The sequence below is a fragment of the Bos grunniens genome, chromosome 11, assembly GCF_055505025.1.
Source record: "Bos grunniens cultivar Pamir isolate PY7600 chromosome 11, Bosgru_T2T1.0, whole genome shotgun sequence".
Classification (NCBI taxonomy): Eukaryota; Metazoa; Chordata; class Mammalia; order Artiodactyla; family Bovidae; genus Bos; species Bos grunniens.
Window position 1 is genome coordinate 31,523,750 of NC_141175.1, and position 21,747 is coordinate 31,545,496.

The 21,747-nt window shown below is 40.0% G+C and overlaps 1 protein-coding gene across 34 annotated transcripts in view; it reads right to left on the reverse strand.

Annotated features, from left to right (window-relative positions):
• Nucleotides 1–21,747, reverse strand: part of LOC147362809 (uncharacterized) — a 446,810-nt gene that overhangs the window by 402,175 nt on the left and 22,888 nt on the right. For 4 of the 34 annotated variants that reach the window (XR_015136448.1, XR_015136464.1, XR_015136465.1 and 1 more), the window contains one exon: nucleotides 10,220–10,450. The exons of 16 other annotated variants lie outside the window; for them this stretch is intronic. The gene's annotated coding sequence lies outside the window, so the exon portion shown is untranslated. Of the gene's footprint in view, nucleotides 1–3,880; nucleotides 6,669–7,700; nucleotides 7,996–9,212; nucleotides 9,327–10,219; nucleotides 10,451–13,630; nucleotides 13,880–17,757; nucleotides 17,880–17,963; nucleotides 18,241–21,747 lie in introns of those variants that run through there. 14 more of the 34 variants (XR_015136462.1, XR_015136466.1, XR_015136457.1 and 11 more) reach the window with 12 other exon arrangements.

Sequence of the window (21,747 nt, forward strand, 5' to 3'; positions counted from 1 at the left end):
ATCAAAAGCCAAAGCCATTGTCCTGACAGTTGTCAGGTCTGGAAACCGGCAGACCTCCCTTTACCTCCAATCAGGTAAAGGGGACAAAAAGTATCTTACATAATAATCCCCTTCCTCTTGTGCCTCCCACCTCATCCCCCATCCCACCCCTCTAGCCCAGAGCCAGACTAGGCTCTCTGTCCTATATAGCAACTTACCACAAGCTATCTATTTTACACGGGATAGTGAGAGGGTTAAAGCTTAGGCAGTCCAGGCCCCTTTAAGGAGGAGGTGAACATTCTAGCTTGGGCTTGGCTTAAGCCTTGTGCAACAATGTATCTTGTCTGAGAACTAGCCCTTCCTTAGGAGCTAATGATCACACAGCACAATGTCTTACTCAGGGAAATGCTTTTCTTAGACTCCATGTTAACAATTGTAACAAATCTTGCCTGGGAACCTGTTTCTCAAGACTTGTCCCCCCGGATTACACAGCAGCAGTATATGTCTCTCCCAGAGACTGAGCCTGGGACCCCTTCTCCCTGGCTAATCTTGTACCAAAGCTATCTTTGGATGTATGCCTTGGGAAAGGGTCTGATGGAACTCTTACAACCTTGAGGTATTCTTTTTATCTATTCTCAGCAGCTGGCTGAGAAGTATAGAAGGCCACCGCTTAAACTAGTGAGGTGGGTACTCTCCCGCCCCCTTCTGATGTCTAAGTCAGAAGCTTCTTCTGTCACTTCCACTTTAAATAAAATCTACACAAAGCTCTGGGTGACTGAGACTGTCTGATTCTGGAGTTAAATCTTCTCCTTTGGAGACCACGAATCCTGTGGCACCGTTCACCGCAAGCTATCCATAGTGTATTTATTGTCAAGGCTACTTTCTCAACTTGCCCCACGCTCTCCCTCCCCCACTGTGTCCACAAGCCTGTTCTCCACATCTGCGCTTCTATTCCTTCCCTGCAAATAGATTCATCAGTACAATTTTCTAGATTCCATATATATGTGTTCACATATATGTTTTTCTCTTTCTGACTTACTTCACTGTGTAACAGACTCTAGTGTCATCTACCTGGCTAGAACTGACTGAGTTTTAATTATGGATGATTCACATTGTTATATGGCAGAAACCAACACAACATTGTGATTTTCCTCCAATTAAAAAAATTATGCAAATAAAAAAACAGACATTGGCCAAAATAAAGAGTATCTTACAAAAATGGGAATCAGAGCTAGAGTTAGTGACTGATTGGGGTTTCCAATTTCTGTAGGATACTATGGATGAGTGTAAGAGTTAGAAACTCCAGGGGCAAGGGCCCAGTGCCCTTCTAAAGGGGGTGGCCCCTAGTGCCATGGCTTTCATCTCCAGAAGCCCCATCACATGCTCATGATGAATAACGTAGAAAGAGCCCTATTGGCTCTGTTGGGGGAAGGGAAGATTAATCATTGTGAATGTACATAGAGCATTCTCCACAAAAAAAAAGTCTATATTCTAAAGAAAATATCTTTTTACCAGAGTTATAGCCCACCTCTGGGAAAGGGCATTTCCATTCTCCAACTGCTTTTACTTTTCTTGTTTTACCTAAGAGGAGAAGCTAAGAAACACTGGCAATAGTCACAGCCCAGGGAAATAGGCCCATCAAAAGATCGAGACATCATAATACTATAGAATGTCCCACTTTGCAACATCAACAGGACTCCAGGATAATAATAGCGGGTTACACCTGAGAGAAGGACAGCTTAGCAGATCCCAAAGTCAAGAGTGGAAACAAAAACAAGGACATTGAAGTAATGTGAACGTCAGGCCCCCAGGCTACACACATACCTCAGTGTTCACTGCAGCACTATTTAGAATAGCCAGGACATGGAAGCAAACTAGATGCCCATCAGCAGATGAATGAATGAAGAAGGTGTGGTATATACATACAATGGAGTACTATTCATCCGTAAAAAGAATGAAATTTTGTCATTTGCAGCATGAATGCAACCTGAAGAGTATTATGCTTAGCGAAATAAATCAGACAAAGACAAATACTGTATGTCATCACCTACATATAAAATCCAATCAATAAAACAAACTAGTGAACATAACAAAAAAGAAACAGAGTCACAGATACAGAGAACGAACTAGTGGTTACCGGGTGGGAAGGGAAAGAAAGGGCAGTATACGGATAGGAGATTAAGAGGCACAAATTACTATGTATAAAACACAAGGATATACTGTACAGCAAAAAGAATATAGCCAATATTTTATAATAACTATAAAAATTAGAAACTTTAATTTTGAAGAATTTAGGTGATTTTTTTCCCCATCGCCTACAATTACTAGGCAAAAACTGACAGAATTAAAGATGAAATTGACAAAAAAGATTGTGGCAGACTTTTTATATTACTGTTAGAAATTTTTCTACCAGAAAGACCAGAAATAAAGAGTTACATAATTAGTGAGAATTATATACAAAGAAGCTTGGTATATAAGAAATATTTATAAAATTTGAATATGTACTTGACCATAAAATAATTCTTAAAACATTTCAAATAATTGTTATTACGCTGGATATGATCTCTGGCCACAGTATAAAAAAACTAGGAATCAGTAGTAAGTGATAGTCCCCCCAAAATCCTATATACTCTTAAATAACTAATGATTTAAGAGGCAAGCACAATGAAACTTATAAAATATTTAGAACCCAATGACAATACATGAACTACATATCAACACCCATGGGATATAGCGTAAGTGGAACTAGAGATCCATTATAGTATTAAAAGCACCTTTTAAAAAGAATTATTAAAAATAAATGAGTTAAGTATTCAATTTAAGAAGCTAGAAAAATAGTATGAACCAAAGGATTGAAGATGAATAGGAATAGTATGGATAAAAGCATGAAAGAGAAAATTTAAGATGATCAGCAAATTTGAAGCTGATTTCTTTGAAAATAGCCACAAAATAAACTATCCTGAAATAAAATTGATCAGAAAGTGAAGACGGGAGAGAAATGATGGATGAAAAAGTAGGACCTGACTACATATAAATTTATATATTTATACGAAATTTAAAAGTATTATGAAATTAATTTGAATATTTGCCAATATACTTCACAATTGAGAGGAATGACATAGAAAATTATAAATCAGAATTAACTTATGAAAGAACAGAAAATCTAACCCCCTCCAGGATGCTAGTAAGTTTTCTTTTTTCAAAGATACACAATGTGGTGGTATAGTAAAAGTATACATTGTGAAATGATTACACAATCAAGCTAAGTAACGCATCTGTTAACTCACACAGTTACCACGTGTTGTGTGTGTGCACACATGCATGCATGAGACTGTGGTGAAAACACTTAGCAAAGTCCTTTTTGGTGTCCTATCCAAGAAAATCATTGCCAAGACAAAAGTCTAGGAGCTTTGTCATTGTGTTTTTTTTCTAGGAGTTTTATGGTTTCAGGTCTTTACATTTATGTCTTTAATCCATTTTAAGTTAATTTCTGTGTATGATATAAGATAAGGGTCAATGTCGGTTTTGCATGTGGATAACCAGTTTTTCCCAAAACCATTTATTAAAGAGACTATCCTCTTCCCATTGTGTAAAATCTAAATTTTTTATAAAAGTAGTTCAGAAAATAGATTGGTGGTTACAAAAATCCCATCCTCCCTTAAGGCCACTAACACTTTAAGATCCTTTGCCCTAGCACCATTTATTCAACAAATCATTCATTAAACAAATATTTATTGAGACCCTACTATTTGTCAGACAATATTCTAGGCAACTGGGCTCATCAGCAAGCAAAACTGAACCCCCCAAAAATGCTATCTTTATAGAGCTGAAATTCTAGTGAGGGGGCACAAAAATAACTATAAAAATGATAAGAATTATATTCTAGAAGGAAATAAAGACTATGACGAAATAGAACAAGATGAAAGAAAGGGAAGTTCTGGACGGGGTGGGAAGAAGCAAGATGGGTATAACGAAGTGGTTTTCCTGAATTGAGTGATTTGCCTTAAAATGAAAGTCAAAGTGGGTTTTCCTGAGAAGACAGGTTCAGAAGGGAGAAAGCAGCTGTGTGGATATCTGGCAATAGAGGAGTCCAAGCAGAAGAAAGAGCCAGAACAGAACTTCATTGCAAACAGACTCCCAGCATGTTCCAGCTACCCTCAATGGGCTGGTGACACTGGAGTGTAAGGAATTGACAGTGGATGGGGAGTAGAAGGTGAGATCAGATTGGTTAAAAAAACGTTACTGGTAAATTTTCTCTAAGCTACAATGAGGAGATAATCCTTTCAACCAGTTTCAAAGAATAGAAAAAGGTTAAAAAAAATACCCAGCTTCTTTTATGAGACTGATTTAATCTTGACACCAAAATTAGATAAGTAGAGAACTAGATAATTATAGCCCTATCACACTTATGAACATAGATGGAAAAATCCTAATACAATATTGGCAAATCAAATCTAGCAACGTGTCTAGATTTAATCTTGCCCAAGAAAAAGATTTTCTTTACAATGTAAGGCTGGTACAACACCAGAAAAAAAATGTCTCAATGAATATAATATTAATAAGCTAAAGAATAAAAAATACAATCATCTTAGTGGACTATCCAGGGGGGCCACATGGAAGTCATACTTGCCCTGAACAATGTGGACTCTCCTGGCTAAAATGACTACTTGCCAGCTGAGTGGCTCACATTTATGAACAGAACCTGCAGATACTAGCAGCCAGTAAGGGGCAGGCTGATTACATGGCACCCTCTTATCATGGAAGTGAGGAGCAGCAACTTGTTTTAACTCAAACAAGATTTGCTGTCTGACTTACATCACAGATGGACTTAGTCCCGTGGCAAGAATAGGGATGCAGATGTAGAGAATGGACGTGTGGATACAGTGGGAAGGGCAAGATGAATTGAGAGGTGAGGTTTGACATAAACACCGATACCATGTGTAAAACAGCTGGTGGCAATCTGCTGTACAGCACAGGGAGCTGTGCTTGGTGTTCCGTGATGACCTAGAGGGGTGGGAGGGGAAGGATGGAAGGGGAGTCCAAAAGTCAGGGGATGTGTATATGTGGGTTCTCAGTCACAAAGTCGTCTCCAACTTTCTGCAACCCCATGGACTGTAGCCCGTCAGGCTCCTCTGTCCATGGGATTTCCCATGCAAGAATACTGGAGTGGGTTGCCATTTTCTTCTTCAGGGTATCTTCCTGACCCAGGGATCAAACCCTCATCTCCTGCATTGGCAGGTGGATTCTTTACCGCTGCACCACTTGTGTATACATATAGCTGATTAACTTCATTGTACAGCACAAACTAACACAACCTTGTGAAACAATTATCCTCCAATAATAAAGATTTCATTGATGCATTTTTATATTTAATTCAATAAACATCTGTGTGTCCAAAAAAAAAAAAAAAAAGATTTGCTTATTCTGGATCACATTGCTTTCCCTGCCTACCCTGCTTCTCTCCACAATACCACACGGGAGCTTACTGAATGTCACAGAAATGCTGCCATGAACTGGCTGCGGCCTTGCTCCCCCAACTGCTGGGGATTGGCTGGTGGCAACTCACAGCTAACAATTCTTCTGGAATTTGCTCCTGGTCAAAAGATCCACTTTGTTTGTGTCTATGCCTCTTCCTTGGTGCAGCCTGCATCCAAGGACAGGCTGAGGCAGAGGTAAAAAGCCCCAGCCTTCTTGTCCCAGTGAAAGGCCATCCCAGTTCTGAACTCCCTGAAGCAGAGGGTGAGGCCTCTACTGCATTTCAGTCGAGTTTCTGTGTATGATCCTCCTTCCTCACTCCCCTTCCAGTGTCATTCCAGAGAGCACACTCCAGGAAACCTCCTGCACAGAGTAGTCTCAAAGTCTGTTTCCCAGGAGACTTGACAAAAGAAAAATGTTCCCTTTTGGCATCTTACTCCTCCATACCATAGTGCATTTGCAAAGGACCCTATTTCATGGAAGATAAGGCAAAGTGATAGGCTAGCACTCACGGCATGCCCTGGCCCTGCCACACGTCCCATTACTCACTGGCCCTAAAGAAGAGTGGATGGGCCATTGCACGCTCATTCACATCATCAGTTGAAAGGCACCACCTTGTAAAATGGTCCCTCTTGCTTCTAAGATGGACAGTGTTGCTTCTCCCAAGGTTTGAATACATGAATCTGAGATCCACAGATCGTAATGGGAGGGACGCCTTTCATTACTAAACACAATGATCAGGCACAAATGTTCTGTTTTCCATTCAATCATTCTAGGTGCTGCAGTTTTAAAGAACATAGTATTAAAGGGAGGAATGCTTTTGGCAGGGGGCACAAAGATTTTTCCAGGACAGAAGTTGAGCATGTCACCTTACCTATTTAGATCCTCATGCCATTGACAAGAAAGAAAACAGGGAAGGGTTGATGGGGTTAACTAATTGTGATTTATCAAGGTAAAATAAGGTTGTTGCTTATGGTAATCCTTACGTAAGTCCATTGCCAAATACGTGTCTCTTCTTCCCAGGCATATGGTACGATCATTTTTCCCTACATCTATGATCTAGTTATGGCCTTGTTGGCCTAGAGACTTAGCTAAAGCCAAGAAAATGCAAGCAGAGTATTCAGATATATTAAATTATTTGCCTTGTTCTCCTCTTCATGCTTTAGCCATAATGGAACTTTGTGTCAAGTTGAAGCCTCCATCAGCCTGGGTCCCTGAAAAATGACAATCAGCTGAGATCCCTGCTGTCTCAGGTTGGTCATACAGCATGATCCATAAATAAATGATCTTTTTATGATTTCTTTTTTCTTTTTTTTTCAAAAATGGGAACAGAGAGACAATGAAAACAGGGAGGAGAAATGATGCAACCAATGATAAATCTCATTGGTAAAAAGAGGAGTCCAAGGCAATATGATCTAGGTAAGACTGCTAAGGACTCAGGGCTCTAAGAATGAAGAGATAAATTATTTCAACAGGTAAAGAACTCACACCATGCACATTGCTGACTAAGGGCAAGGGAACATGTAGAAAGAACAGGAGTCACAGAGCCTCATTGCAGATGCAAAAACAAGGTCTAGTGTCTAACCTTTTCTTCTTCATTGTGCTAAACACATGTTTTATATTGTGTGCAATGGTGAAGCCTATAATTTAGACAGTTATTTTAGAACCAAAGATGACTTAGTATTCCCCAGAAATCTTGAACTTTGAGCAGGATACAGACACTGATCAGATTTTTGGGAAAAGATTAATATGGTTTCTATTTCCAAGAGAAGTAGTTACAACATGCCAAGGAGGAATGTTTTGTTTATTTTTGATGCTATTGAGAAATGTAAGCCTAAAGAGGGCTTTGTCAAGAGGTTAGGTCAGCCAAGGGGCATGATTTAGAAGATGTTCATGCCTGTGGCTAATATGTGTGTATGTGTGTGTTTATGAATATCCTTCTATACTTGGAAAAATTCCTATATCAGGAGTCCTTCAGTGCCAAAATAAAAAGCAGATCTCAATTTCCCAGCCTCCTTTGAAGTATTTGGCTTGAATACATGGTTAAGATTCTGGAACTCAATCATCAATATCATTATATTGAAACCATATTTTCTGGGTTCAGATATTCCATTGGAAAGAGGAGCTGAAGAAGTGATTATTTTTGCTGGAGGGGCCCCCATGATGTGGAAGACCTATCATTATTGATGATATACCATCCAAATCTAGTTCTCTGACTTTCTAGGACACTCTACGAACAGCTTAAATTCCTTTAATACATTTATTTTCTGCTTAACCCAACTAGAGTTTGTTAGATAATAGACAATATTACAGATAAGATATATAGATAGGAATGTTTGACTGAACCAGATGTACACAGACGTTTTACATAAGAGGAAACCAGAATATCCAAAACGTATTGAAGAAGCTCACCTTTACCAATAGTGAGAGGAATGGAACTCAACCGTGAAATATAATTTCACACATGGCAGTAGATTAAAATGTTGGTTAATTCCAAGTGTTGGTAAGAGCTTGTGGAAATGGCAAGTGTCATAACCTAGTCTTGTGAAAAGAAATGGTATAAATCACTTTGGAGAAAAGTTTTGGCAACATCCAAAAATGATGACTTAGTAATTCCACTTCTAGCTATACACATTCTAAATAAACTCTTACACATATCGGCAGTGGGCAACTACAAGTAAGTTCTGCTCATCAATGCATTATTTCTCAAAGAGGAAAACAAAATTATACTTAAATAAATTTTGTTATACTTAATGGCATTCTAAAACTAATGGATGAGAGCTACATAAAAAATTCTAAAATCATATTTTGAGTTAAAACTGTGCATTGGAGATCATATGATTTCAGATACAAAAACACACCTATAGTTTACCTTTGATTCATATGTACAAACATCATTACAATATGACTGGGAAAGATATACAGCAATTTAAATGTAACATGTAAAATACAAACTTTTTAATGTGGGGGTATTAATGTGGAAGTTGTTATAGATGTCTACTTTTCTGTATATATTAAATATATTTAAATATATTTCAATTTTACCCAAAGGTTACTAATATTTCTGTAATGCCCACATATTGCTAAAAAATTCCTTCCCTTGTGATTAACATTGTGTGCATGCGTGAGAAGATGCTTCAGCAGTGTCTCACTCTTCGTGACCCTATGGACTATAGCCCACCAAGCTCCTCTGTCCACGGGGTTCTCCAGGCAAGAATACTGGAGTGAGTTGCCATGCCCTCCTCCAGGGGATCTTTCCAAGACAGGGATTGAACCCAGGTCTCCTGTATTGCAGGTGGAGTCTTTATCATCTGAGCCACCATAGAATGATGAACATTACAGATCTTTTATTAATGTAAAAAAAAAAAAATACTGGAATTTGGGATTCATAGATTTCACCTGAATAAGACAATATTCTTAGTTAAAAACTTACAAACATAATTTTCTCTTTTCAGATGTCAGTTTTGCAAAGACCCACACTGTGGAAAATTAAGTGTCTTAGCTTGAGCACTTGAATTAGATGACCAGAAGGGTCACCCAGAAGTGGGAATTTGCATGTAATCAACATCTCAACGGAGTGCCTAACCTAGAGCTTTGTAATATACGGGTTTACTTAAAATTACAAACAAATATCATGGGGAAAAAAAAACTGAAAAACCACCCCAAAAAACTTTAACTTAAATCACTGAATTCATCATACTCTTAATTCTGAAAAACAGCCATGGTGTAGCAGAAGAAAAGACAAACACTGAACTCACAATTAGGAAACCCCCACTTGAGTTCTCTTTGGAACTTGATTTAGATCAGGTAAACCTTTTTGATCATCAGTGTAGCTATCTAAATTGAGGAAGTAATGATGCCACGGGGGTACTCTGAAGGAAAAAAAATGGGTGATATGGATGTAAATATTTGTAAATACAACAAAACAATTAACATTTACTGATTGATCATTATGTGCTTAGTGTTTTAAGTAAATTTCTTAATTTTATCCTCAGGATATCCTTAGGGAAATGTCAGTAGTACAAACAACAAAACAATATCCAATTTCACAGTTGGATTATGTGAGAATTCAAGTCCCTTGCCCATATTTCCATAATTTGGTGATGGATGAAAATACCCAAGATCTCAACCACCAGTTATATCAATTGCATGGTATAGGGCATTGTAAAAACACCAAGGGTTGCTATACGAGCCATGTTGCCTTTGGAGTTTCCAGTTGGAGTCCTCCTTCCCTTGCTGTCTTTGTTGTTGTTTCCTGATGGTTTTAGTCTATTTCATGCAGATGGTTCTGAGCCTTAAGAAGCCAGAACATCAGTCAGAGCTTCATTGTTCTCTTCTGGGTTCCTCATCATCAGTTATCTCATACAGACTCTTCTCGAAACTCTGTCCCTTTTTCTACTGAGGACTCAGGGCACTTTCACCCCCTCTTTATCCTCAGTGGATTTTGTCTTCTTATATCATTCATGATTTAATAAATGTTTTCCCTAAGGAAACTCTGAAATTTTTTAAAGAAAAACCAACTTTCTCACAGTATCAACAGAAAGATCATACTCCCAAGAGCATTCTCCCGCACTCTCTTATTCTTAGAATCAGGAACCAGCAGGTCATTTCATTTTCAAGTTCCAGCTACAACTCATCAGAGAGACCTAAGATTCTAAAACTAAGACCTCTAGTATGACTGATGATTCCTCCTAAACCAAACCAGTACTGTCCACATTTTTTTAAATGCTCATAATCTTTAACATAAATAACACAGTTCCTTGGGTTTAGTAAATTGGTCATTTTTATTAGAAGTCTCCCATGCAGGCTAAAATTCCACAAGGTGTAGGGAGGGTGGCTTTAACCAAGCTGGTGCTCATGGCTGCCTCTATAAGGAAGGTGTAATCCATGGTCACAGACAAGCTCATAGATGGATTTCAGCTTCTGCTAGTGCTGGACATCAGTGTGAGAAAGTCTGGCTGTATCCCAGGTACAATGGAGTGAGCATAAAAGTGTTCTGAGGAGAGGTAAAGATTAGCATAATGAGTACATCCAGCTCATTGCAAGCCAGAGTATCTGGGCATGGCTTCACTATTTTGTTTGACACATTATTGAATATCCTAGGGCTTCCCAAGTGGCTCAGTGGTAAAGAATTCACTTGCTAGTGCAGGAGATGTAGGTTCGATCCCTGGGTTGGGAAGATGCTCTGGAATAGGAAATGGCAACCAATACTCTGGCCTGGGAAATTCCACAACAGAGGAGACTGGCAGGCTACAATCCACGGGGTGGCAAAAGAGTCAGAGACAACTGAGCAGCTAAACAACAACAAATTGCTTACCCTATGTTATGGAGAATACCAGTGCCATTTCATATTCTGTAGAAAAGAAGCCTCCCTTGGAGACATACAGTATAAATTAACATAGGTGTGTGTGTGTGCTCAGTCGTGTCCAACTCTCTGCAACCCCATGGACTGTAGCCCACCAGGCTCCTCTGTCCATGCGATTTCCCAGGCAAGAATACTGGAGTGGGTTGCCATTTCCTCCTCCAGAAGATCTTCCCAACTCAGGGATGGAACTCACGTCTCTCATGTCTCCTGCACTGGCAGGTGGATTCTTTACCACTGGGCCACCTAGGGAGCCCAGATTAACACAGAAAAACAGAAAAAACTCTCCCTTAAACAAGTTTATTCAGTTTGGTTTATGAAATATTTTCTACTTATTTGATTTAGGAATATATCTTTTTATTCTATACCTTTTAGCATTCCCAAGGGAAGTATTTTGGAAACCCCCATTGATCTCAGTGCCCAGATATCAGTCAAATCAAAATATTAAAAAACTACTAAGCTACCCACTAATTATGTGTCTCTGATTCTATGAATAACAAAACAATAAAACAAATAATTGTGCAACCATATATATGGCTGTATAATTATGCATTATCTCTTTATAAAACATTTCATATCTGTGTCTAATTGTTATTGCTCCTCTTTCAATATACACTTAGATGGATTTCCTTTGTCTTTTGCCTCTCTAGTTCTAGTCTTCAGTAAAGTCACTTCTTTTAAAATGACATGACATTGATTATAGAGACATGTGAAATGGTTATTTGAATTACCATAAAAACTAAGCTGCTTTTACTGTTTAAATTGTACACAAAGACACATCAAAATTATTGGCTCAAATGAGGTAGGCTTTTTCTCCCCTCTTCCATGTCATTATTCAGTGCAGACAGGATGTCTCTGCTCCAGGAAGTCCCCCAGGCACCAAGGCAGCTCTGCCTGTCTCAGTTTAGTGCTTTCATATGTGTTCTGATCATCTTCAATTAGAAGGAAGTAAAGGTAGTAGAAACTCCAGGACAAAAACTTTTCAGAAGGCAACCCAGGGGACTCTCCTGGTGGTCCAGTGGTTAAGAATCAGCGTTCAGTTCAGGGGATGCCAAGTTCAATTCCTGGTTGGGGAACTTAAGATCCCACAGGCTGCAGGGTAACTAAGCCCATACACTGCAATGAGAGAACACCTACCCACTGAAACAAATGACCCAGCACAGCCAGAAAAAATAAAGAAGGAAGGAATGGATAGTATTTATCCACACATCACATTAGTTGGAATTTAGGGCTACACCTAGTTTCAAAGACTTCTGGAAAATGTGATTTCTTGCTGGTGCCCACAGGACTAAGCAGAGAGAGAGAAGAGAACTAAAAATGGGCAACAACCTGCAATCTCCCATAACCTATTACTCTAGCCTGCCAAAGAATAATCTGTGTTCTCCTCCCATACATAGACTTTTGCCCCAAGGGAGACAATACAAGGCCCCCTTCAGTTACTACCTCTATTCCAAAATCCTGAATATTTTAGGTGATATGTAGTCCTTTTCATCAGGTTCAGCGATATCTCCTGTTGGGATATCATCTTGTAATCTGTCCCCTCTCTCTTTTATACAATAACCCCTGTAAACTTTCCCATTCAGACAAGGAAATAATTGCAAATGCATGTTGTTGTTCAGTCACTAAGTCGTATCCAACTCTTTGCAGCCCCATGAAGTGCAGCACACCGAGCTCCTCTATCCTCCACTATCTCCCAGAGTTTGCTGAAATTCATGTCCATTGAATTAGTGATGCTATATAACCATCTCATTCTCTTCCACCCCTTCTCCTTTTGCCTTAAATCTTTCCCAGCATCAGTGTCTTTTCCAATAAGTCGGCTCTTCACATCAGGTGGTCAAAGTACTGGAACTTCAGTATCAGTCATTACAATGACTTTAGGGTTGATTTCCTTTAGGGCTGACTCGTTTGATCTCCTTGCAGTCCAAGGGACTCTCAACTGGATGTATGCAGTCACCAGCACTAGAGAGGAACTGAAAAAGGTCCCTGCCCTGGATGGTGGAGCAGATTAGTAGATCAGACACTGGTTAAGTCTCTGGGATGAACTGCCCTATCCATTGTCATCCAGGCTACTCCCCATGGCAGGGAGTTTCTTCCTGGTCTTTATTCTTGTCCCAACATCTGAAATGGGTGCTGGAGGGATATGTTCTCCTTGGGGGCTATGTAGTTTTCTCACAGGCTTTGAGATAATGCAGTTTCAAGAGCCTGGGATCTTTGCTAGGCCAGTTGCTAGGCCAGTTGTATGGCCTGATATTTCCCCTAAACATAATAGACGCCCGATCAACGTGGTACCAGTTGAAGGAAAGTTACACGGCTCACAACAGCCTGGAGTTAAAACTCCCCTCTGGGTCCTCCCCACCATTCCATGTAAAACAAAGAACTCTCTCACCTGCAGGATCAAAAATGGACAATAAGGTCCATTGTGCTCAGCTCCCAGCCGGTCCCAGCCTCTGGCCGATTTCCAGAATTCCTTGCCCTAGCCACTTAAGAGATAACTAACCCGAACAACCTTGGAGAAGAACGGGCCCCCTTAAGACAGTAGATTTCCACATATATGCCGATAAATACTTACTCTTTTCTTGGGTTAGTGCAGCAGCTCACTAATCTGACTGCTGCCCCTTCTCTCCTCATTGAAGGTGATCTGTTCCTGTTAAGTGCCGGTCTCGTTCTTTTTCCGAACCTCGCCTTCTCTACTCCCTTACCCTACACCAGTCACTTCCATGTTCAAGTAACATCACCCAAAGTTCCTTTCAGGACACATTCTGAAGTCTCCCTTGTATGGCAAAATCAGTTTCCAGTCCATTTCTTTCTTTCTCATTTTAATGAGGGTGAAAGTGCCTGTCGCTCAGTCACATCTGACTCTGCAACCCCATGGGCTGTGGCCCGCCAGACTCCTCTGTCCATGGAATTCTCCAGGCAAGAATACTGGACTGAGTTGCCATTCCCTTCTCCAGGGGATCTTCCCGACCCAGGGATCAAACTCACATCTCTCATGTCTCCTGCATTGCAGGCAGATTTAAAGTCTGAGCTATCCTGGAAGCCACTTCACTTTTTAAAGAAGATAACCTATAGAAATTTAAAACAAACCATCTTAGTCACATATCAAAAGGAACATGATTTTCTGGCACAAAGTTATATCCTGTAATTTGGCTGAAACTTCATGGCAGGCCTTTGTGAAAAGCTTCATGTACATAGTCTTAGTTCTTGTTCTTAGAAGCACCTGTGCTTTCAAACACCACTTTCAAATTTTCCAACTTTTGTTGAGTTCATCATTTCCTTCTGTCTTACTAAAAGAATCAGGGAATAGCTACTATACCACAAAATGATAGATCCATCCAACAACTTTCCATAGAGTTATTACCTCCATAGGCACATGGTCAGCTTTCTAAGTTGTAATGAATGACAGTTTTGCTAAAAAGTTTGCTACAATAAATACCATCAGCTTCCCAGCCTGCAGTCTCTATGCCATCACCATCCAAAGGCTAGCCTGAGTCAATGAAACATGTCTTAGCTTTTTGCTACATCAGAAAGAAACCTACTTTCAGGTACGAAGTTTTATGTTAGGGTCAAGTTTAAGCTTCTATATGAAAGCTAAGTGGCCACAACAAGATGCAAGTTTATTTCACTGTAATGAAACAACCACTAGGAAGAGGCAATCTCTGCCCCAGTGAAATCACCCAGGTACTTGGTTAGAGGGACAGCTGTGGCAAACATCAGGGGTATCTAAGTTTTCGACAGTGGCTATCATGTCTCTCCAGAAGAAAGGAAAGATGAGAGTAAACAGAAGAATATTGAGAAATGCAATATCTAGCTGAGGGGCCACATGTTTGAGAAGGAAGGATAAACAGATTTGAGAGGAAGACCTGAGGTTCCCTATAGCTTTAGAACATGTGATCAAAATCATATAAACAAAATGATTTGACATATGATACATCAGACAACATATTATGCAATGATATATGTTCAGATAAACAAATCCTACTGAGATTTAACAAAAGATTAATAAATCCAGGTCTGTAACCCAGATAATGTGTTCTTTGATACTATGGCATTTAAAAATGCAGTACCACTTAGCATGAATAAACCAGATTACATTCTTGCACAATAATCAAAGGCAAAACTGCAATTGAATGAAGTTACTATTTTGAGATTAAAACAGTCTAATAAATTTCAAAATAAAATAGTAACTTCACTCAATTATCCAAGTTTTCTGTTTTATAGTTACAGAACAGAAGCAATGAAAACAATGAGATATTTTGGCATCACTTCAGAAAACAATGGTCTGGATGCTTGCTACAGGACCCAACAATAGATCTTTATATTGCCTATGGCTAATACGACTTAAAAAGGGTAATCAAAGCTACAAAATTCAAAATGTTTATTATTAGAATTCCAAAGCTCTCAGATTTAAAATCCAAAGCTCTCAAAAATCCAGATTTTTCTGGATTTAATATTAAATGGAAAATCTTTGGTAATATCATAAAGATTAACAAACCACACTTTACCAAATCAAAATAAAAACCTAAATGGTAAGTTTAAGTAATTCATTTAACTGATATATTATATATATATATATATATATGTGTGTGTGTGTGTGTGTGTGTATGTCTGTGTGTGGTCACATATCTTGTCTTCACTCCTCCTATTACCCTGTAGGTGGCCAATTCCTCTAAATCTACTGTGGCTCGTTTCAATGAATCTTTAACTATCTGTTTCTTCCTCCATATCTTCCACTCAGTCTCTCCCTCTCCCTGGACCCTTCCCATGAGCTAAATTGCAGCTACTTCTAGAGTGGGGTTTCCCAGATGGCTCAGTGGTAAGGAATCCATTTGCCAATGCAGGAAACTCAGGTTCAGTCTCCAGGTTGGGAAGATCCCCTGGAGAAGGAAAGGGCAATCCACTCCAGTATTCCTGCCTGGAGAATCCCATGCACAGAGTATCCCAGCAGGCTACATTCCATGGTGTTGCAAAGAGACGGACATGACTTAGTGACTGAACAAGTCTTTATTCCCTGTTCCATCCTTAATTTCCTTTTTCTAAAAGTCTTTGTGTGGATCACAATAAACTGTGGAAAATTCTGAAAGAGATGGGAATACCAGACCATCTGACCTGCGTCCTGAGGAAACCTATATGCAGGTCAGGAAGCAACAGTTAGAACTGGACATGGAACAACAGACTGGTTCCAAATAGGAAAAGGAGCACCTCAAGGCTGTATATTGTCACCCTGCTTATTTAACTTATATGCAGAGTACATCATAAGAAAGGCTGGGCTGCCACCCTTATGGCAGAAAGTGAAGAGGAACTCAAAAGCCTCTTGATGAAAGTGAAAGAGGAGAGTGAAAAAGTTGGCTTAAAGCTCAACATTCAGAAAACTAAGATCATGGCATCCAGTCCCATCACTTCATGGGAAACAGATGGGGAAACAGTGGAAACAGTGTCAGATTTTATTTTTTTGGGCTCCAAAATCACTGCAGATGGTGATTGCACACATGAAATTAAAAGATGATTACTCCTTGGAAGGAAAGTTATGACCAACATAGATAGCATATTCAGAAGCAGAGACATTACTTTGCCAACAAAGGTCCGTCTAGTCAAGGCTATGGTTTTTCCAGTGGTCATGTATGGATGTGAGAGTTGGACTGTGAAGAAACCTGAGCGCTGAAGAATTGATGCTTTGGGAACTGTGGTGTTGGATAAGACTCTTGAGAGTCCCTTGGACTGCAAGGAAATCCAACCAGTCCATTATAAAGTAGATCAGCCCTGTGTATTCATTGGAAGGACTGATGCTGAGGCTGAAACTCCAGTGCTCTGACCACCTCATGTGAAGAGTTGACTTATTGGAAAAGACTGTGATGCTGGGAGGGATTGGGGGCAGGAGGAGAAAGGGATGACAGAGGATGAGATGGCTGGATGGCATCACCGACTCGATGGACATGAGTTTGAGTAAGCTCTGGGAGATGGTGATGGACAGGGAGGCCTGGCGTGCTGCGATTCATGGGGCTGCAAAGAGTCGGACACGACTGAGCAACTGAACTGAACTGCGGGATCTAGTTCCCTGACCAGGGATGGAACTTGGGCCCCCTGCACTGTTACCTTACAGTCAGCCACTGGACCACCAGGGAAATTCCTGTCCATCCTTAATTTCTATTCTCCCCTCAACTTCCTAAAATGTTGCCTCCATCCATAACACTCCCTGAATCTGCTCTCACCAGGTCAGCAAGATGCTCTGTTTCCTGAGGTCTTGTGTGCACGTTTCTGTTCTCATCTCACCAATCCCTTAGTAACATTTATCATAGTTGACCCATAACCTACTCACTGGCTGCTGTGACACCTCATTTTCCCTCTTCTTCCTACTTTCAGATCATCACTTCTCCCCAGTTCCTTTTGCTGACTCATCTTTATCTATTTTTTGATGTAGATAGTCATTAGGACGGAGAAGGCCATGGCACCCCACTCCAGTACTCTTGCCTGGAAAATCCCATGGGTGGCAGAGCCTGGTAGGCTGCAGTCCATGGGGTCACTGGGAGTTGGACATGGCTGAGCGACTTCACTTTCACTTTTCACTTTCATGCATTGGAGAAGGAAATGGCAACCCACTCCAATACTCTTGCCTGGAGAATCCCAGGGATGGGGGAACCTGGTTGGCTTCCATCTATGAGATCGCACAGAGTCGGACACGACTGAGGCGACTTAGCAGCAGCAGCAGCAGAATCAGTCCTTGGGCACCTTAAACTCTCAGACACCTTATTCTCCTTAGGCAAGCCCAGTCTTTCTCATTGTTTCCATTTCTTTCTGTGCCTTGATGAGTAACAAATGTAAATATTGGGCCCAAACCTCTCTTCTGAGTTTCAGAGCTTTGTACCCATCTGCTCACCTGACATCTCCTCATGGACCTTTCTATGACACTTCAAAACTCAGTATATCTAACAATAGGGTCATCTCACCTAAGCTGGGTTCTCTTTCAATGTTCCTCACTTCTGTAAGGGCACCGAGCTGTTCACCTCATAAAACTGGAAATGAGCTTGCCAGCTCCATACTCAGGATATTTGACATTCAGAATACCACCCTTCTCAATTAAAAAAAAAAAAAACTATTTCAGTAATAATCATGAAATGAAATGAATAATAATCAAGAAGAATAAACATAAAAACACTGAAAATGTTTTATTGAAATTTGCATATATGCAATCATGCTAGAACTAAAATAATACATATGATTTAAAAGTAAATTATGTTTATAGTAAAAAATATATACATAACTGCTTTATACATTTAAAATATAGCAATGTATTTTGGGCAGGCTTCCCAGGTGGCTCAGTGGTACAGAACCCGCCTGCCAATGCAGGAGACATAAGAAACGTGGGTTCAATCTCTGGGTCAGGAAGATCCCCTGGAGAAGGACATGGCAACTCACTCTAGGATTCTGGCCTAGAGAATCCCATGGACAGAGGGTTAGTAAAAACTATAGCTACATATTGGTTGCTGCAGTAATGAATAATAATATAATTTCTGTTTCTGAGCCTTAAATTCTGCAAATCTGTCAAAGTCAAAATTGATTTTCTTCACATATTCATGCTTAATAGACAGTACAACAGATTTATCAGGCTTGTTTCATTCATGGAGAAATTTTTAGTTAATTTTAATTTCCATAATTTTCAACATATAAGCAGATAGTTGAGAGAGGTTTTAAACAAAATATAGATTTGGCAGAGATTTATAAAAGTCTCATTTCACAAAATAAAATCCAGAAAGTGCAAATATGGTGCATGTCATTTTTTCTTCAGAATCTATTCTAGCAAATTTCAGTTGTTTCACAGTAAAAAAAAAAAAAATCTTAAATATAAATAAAACCTCCAAGTGGTCACTTAGAATGACAGAATTGAAATAATTCAAGTTATTTTTCTTCATCTTTACAATCACTATGCTTTGTTTTACATCTACTGTTAAATGCAGGCATATGCAGTGTACCTGGAATTGGAAATATAAAATGTACCCAAAATGGACTAAAAGAATCCTCAACCTTTAGGAACATACTGCCCAAATAAACTCATGTTAATTCAGTTCACACAAAGGTGTAGGGAGCCAGATATGTAACTGGGAAAATTCCAAGCTAACTTCCTTGCAAACAGACTATAAAGGACAAATTACAAATGTGATATTAGGGACTTCCCAGGTGGTGGGGGCAGCAAAGAATCCACCTGCCAGTGCAGGAGACACAGGAGATGTGGGTGCAGTCCCTGAGTCGGGAAGATCCCCTGGAACAGAACACGGCAACCCACTCCAGTATTCTTGCCTGGAGAATCCCACAGACAGAGGATCCTGGCAGGCTACAGTCCATGGGGTTGCAAAGAGTTGGACACAACTGAGCACACACACTGCATATATTAATAGAACTTAGACCAGTAAAAGGTTTTTCTGGCAGAAATATTTTATCACTAACATTGATTACTGTTGTGACGGAGCTATTTGTATCCTGATTATCGTGATGGATCCCTAAGTTGATACAAGTCTAAAAATTCATAGAATTTTACAAACAAAAATAACACCATATGATATACACACACATATATGTATTAAATTATAATGGTCATTACACAGATGTATGCATTTGTCAAAACTCATAGAACACTGAAAATGAATGAATTTTATATGTCAATTACCTCTAATTTTTTAAATTAAAAATTTTGGGAGTATAATGCTAATGAAGAATAGACTATCTTAGTGGGCTATATTGTCATTTAAATGCTCAACAGGCAATCAGTTCAGTTGCTCAGTCGTGTCCGACTCTTTGCAACCCCATGGACTTCAGCATGCCAGGCCCTCCTGTCCATCACCAACTCCCAGAGTTTACTCAAACTCATCTCCATTGAGTTGGTGATGCCATCCAACCATCTCATCCTCTGTCACCCCTCCTCTCCTCTCGCCTTCAATCTTTCCCAGCATCAGGGTATTTTCAAACGAGTCAGTTCTCCACATCAGGTGGCCAAAAGAGTTTCAGGTTCAACATCAATCCTTCCAAGGAACACTCAGGACTGATCTCCTTTAGGATGGACTGGTTGGATCTCCTTGCAGTCCAACAGACTCTCAAGAGTCTTCTCCAACACCATAGTTCAAAAGCATTAATTCTTTGGCGCTCAGCTTTCTTTATAGTTCAACTCTCATATCCATACATTGGAGAAGGTGATGGCATCCCACTCCAGTACACTTGCCTGGAAAATCCCATGGACGGAGGAGCCTGGTAGGCTGCAGTCCATGGGGTCGCGAAGAGTCGGACACGACTGAGCTACTTCACTTTCACTTTTCACTTTCATGCATTGGAGAAGGAAATGGCAACCCACTCCAGTGTTCTTGCCTAGAGAATCCCAGGGACGGGGGAGCCTGGTGGGCTGCCGTCTACGGGGTCGCACAGAGTCCAACACAACTGAAGTGACTTAGCAGCAGCAGCGGCATATCCATACATGACTACTGGAAAAACCACAGCTTTGACTAGACCAACCTTTGTTGACAAAGTAATGTCTCTGCTTTTTAATATGCTGTCTAGGTTGGTCATAACTTTTCTTCCAAGGAATAAGCATCTTTTTATTTCATGGCTGCAGTCACCATCTGTAGTGATTTTCGAGCTCCCCAAAATAAAGTCTGCCACTATTTCCACTGTTTCCCCATCTATTTCCCATGAAGTGATGGGACCAGAGGCCATGATCTTAGTTTCTGAATGTTGAGATTTAAGCCAACTTTTTCACTCTCCTCTTTCATTCATCAAGAGGCTCTTTAGTTCTTCTTCACTTTCTGCCATAAGGGTGGTATCATCTGCATATCTGAGGTTATTGATGTTTCTCCTGGCAATCTTGATTCCAGCTTGTGCTTCAACCAGCCCAGCGTTTCTCATGATGTACTACTCTGCATATAAGTTAAATAAGCAGGGTGACAATATACAGCCTTTTTCCTATTTGGAACCAGTCTGCTGTTCCATGTCCAGTTCTAACTGTTGCTTCCTGACCTGCATATAGGTTACTCAGGAGGCAGGTCAGGTGGTCTGGTATGCCCATCTCTTCCAGAATTTTCCAGTTTATTGTGATCCACACAGTCAAAAGGCTTTGGCAGAGTCAATAAAGCAGAAGTAGATGTTTCTCTGGAACTCTCTTGCTTTTTTCAACGATCCAACAGATGTTGGCAATTTGGTCTCTGGTTCCTCTGCCTTTTCTAAAACCACCTTGAACATCTGGAAGTTCACTGTTCATGTATTGTTGAAGCCTGGCTTGGAGAATTTTGAGCATTACTTTACTAGTGTGTGAAATGAGTGCAATTGTGCAGTAGTTTGAGCATTCTTTGGCATTACCTTTCTTAGGGATTGGAATGAAAACTGACTTTTTCCAGTCCTATGGCCACTGCTGAGTTTTCCAAAATTTGCTGGCATATTGAGTGCAGCACTTTCACAGCATCATCTTTCAGGATTTGAAATAACTCAACTGGAATTCCATTGCCTCCACTAGCTTTGTTTGTGTGATGCTTGCCAAGGCCCACCTGACTTCACATTCCAGGATGTCTGGCTCCAGGTGAGTCATCACACCATCGTGATTATCTGGGTTGTGAAGATCTTTTTTGTATAGTTCTTCTGTGTATTCTTGCCACCCCTTCTTAATATCTTCTGCTTTTGTTAGGTCCATTCCATTTCTGTCTTTTACTGAGCCCATCTTTGGAAGAAATGTTCCCTTGGTATCTCTAATTTTCTTGAAGAGATCTCTAGTCTTTCCCATTCTATTGTTTTTCTCTATTTCTTTGCACTGATCACTGAGGAAGGCTTTCTTATCTCTCCTTGCTATTCTTTGGAATTCTGCATTCAAACGGGTATATCTTTCCCTTTCTCCTTTGTTTTTTGCTTCTCTTCTTTTCACAGCTATTTGTAAGGCCTCCTCAGACAGCCATTTTGCTTTTTTG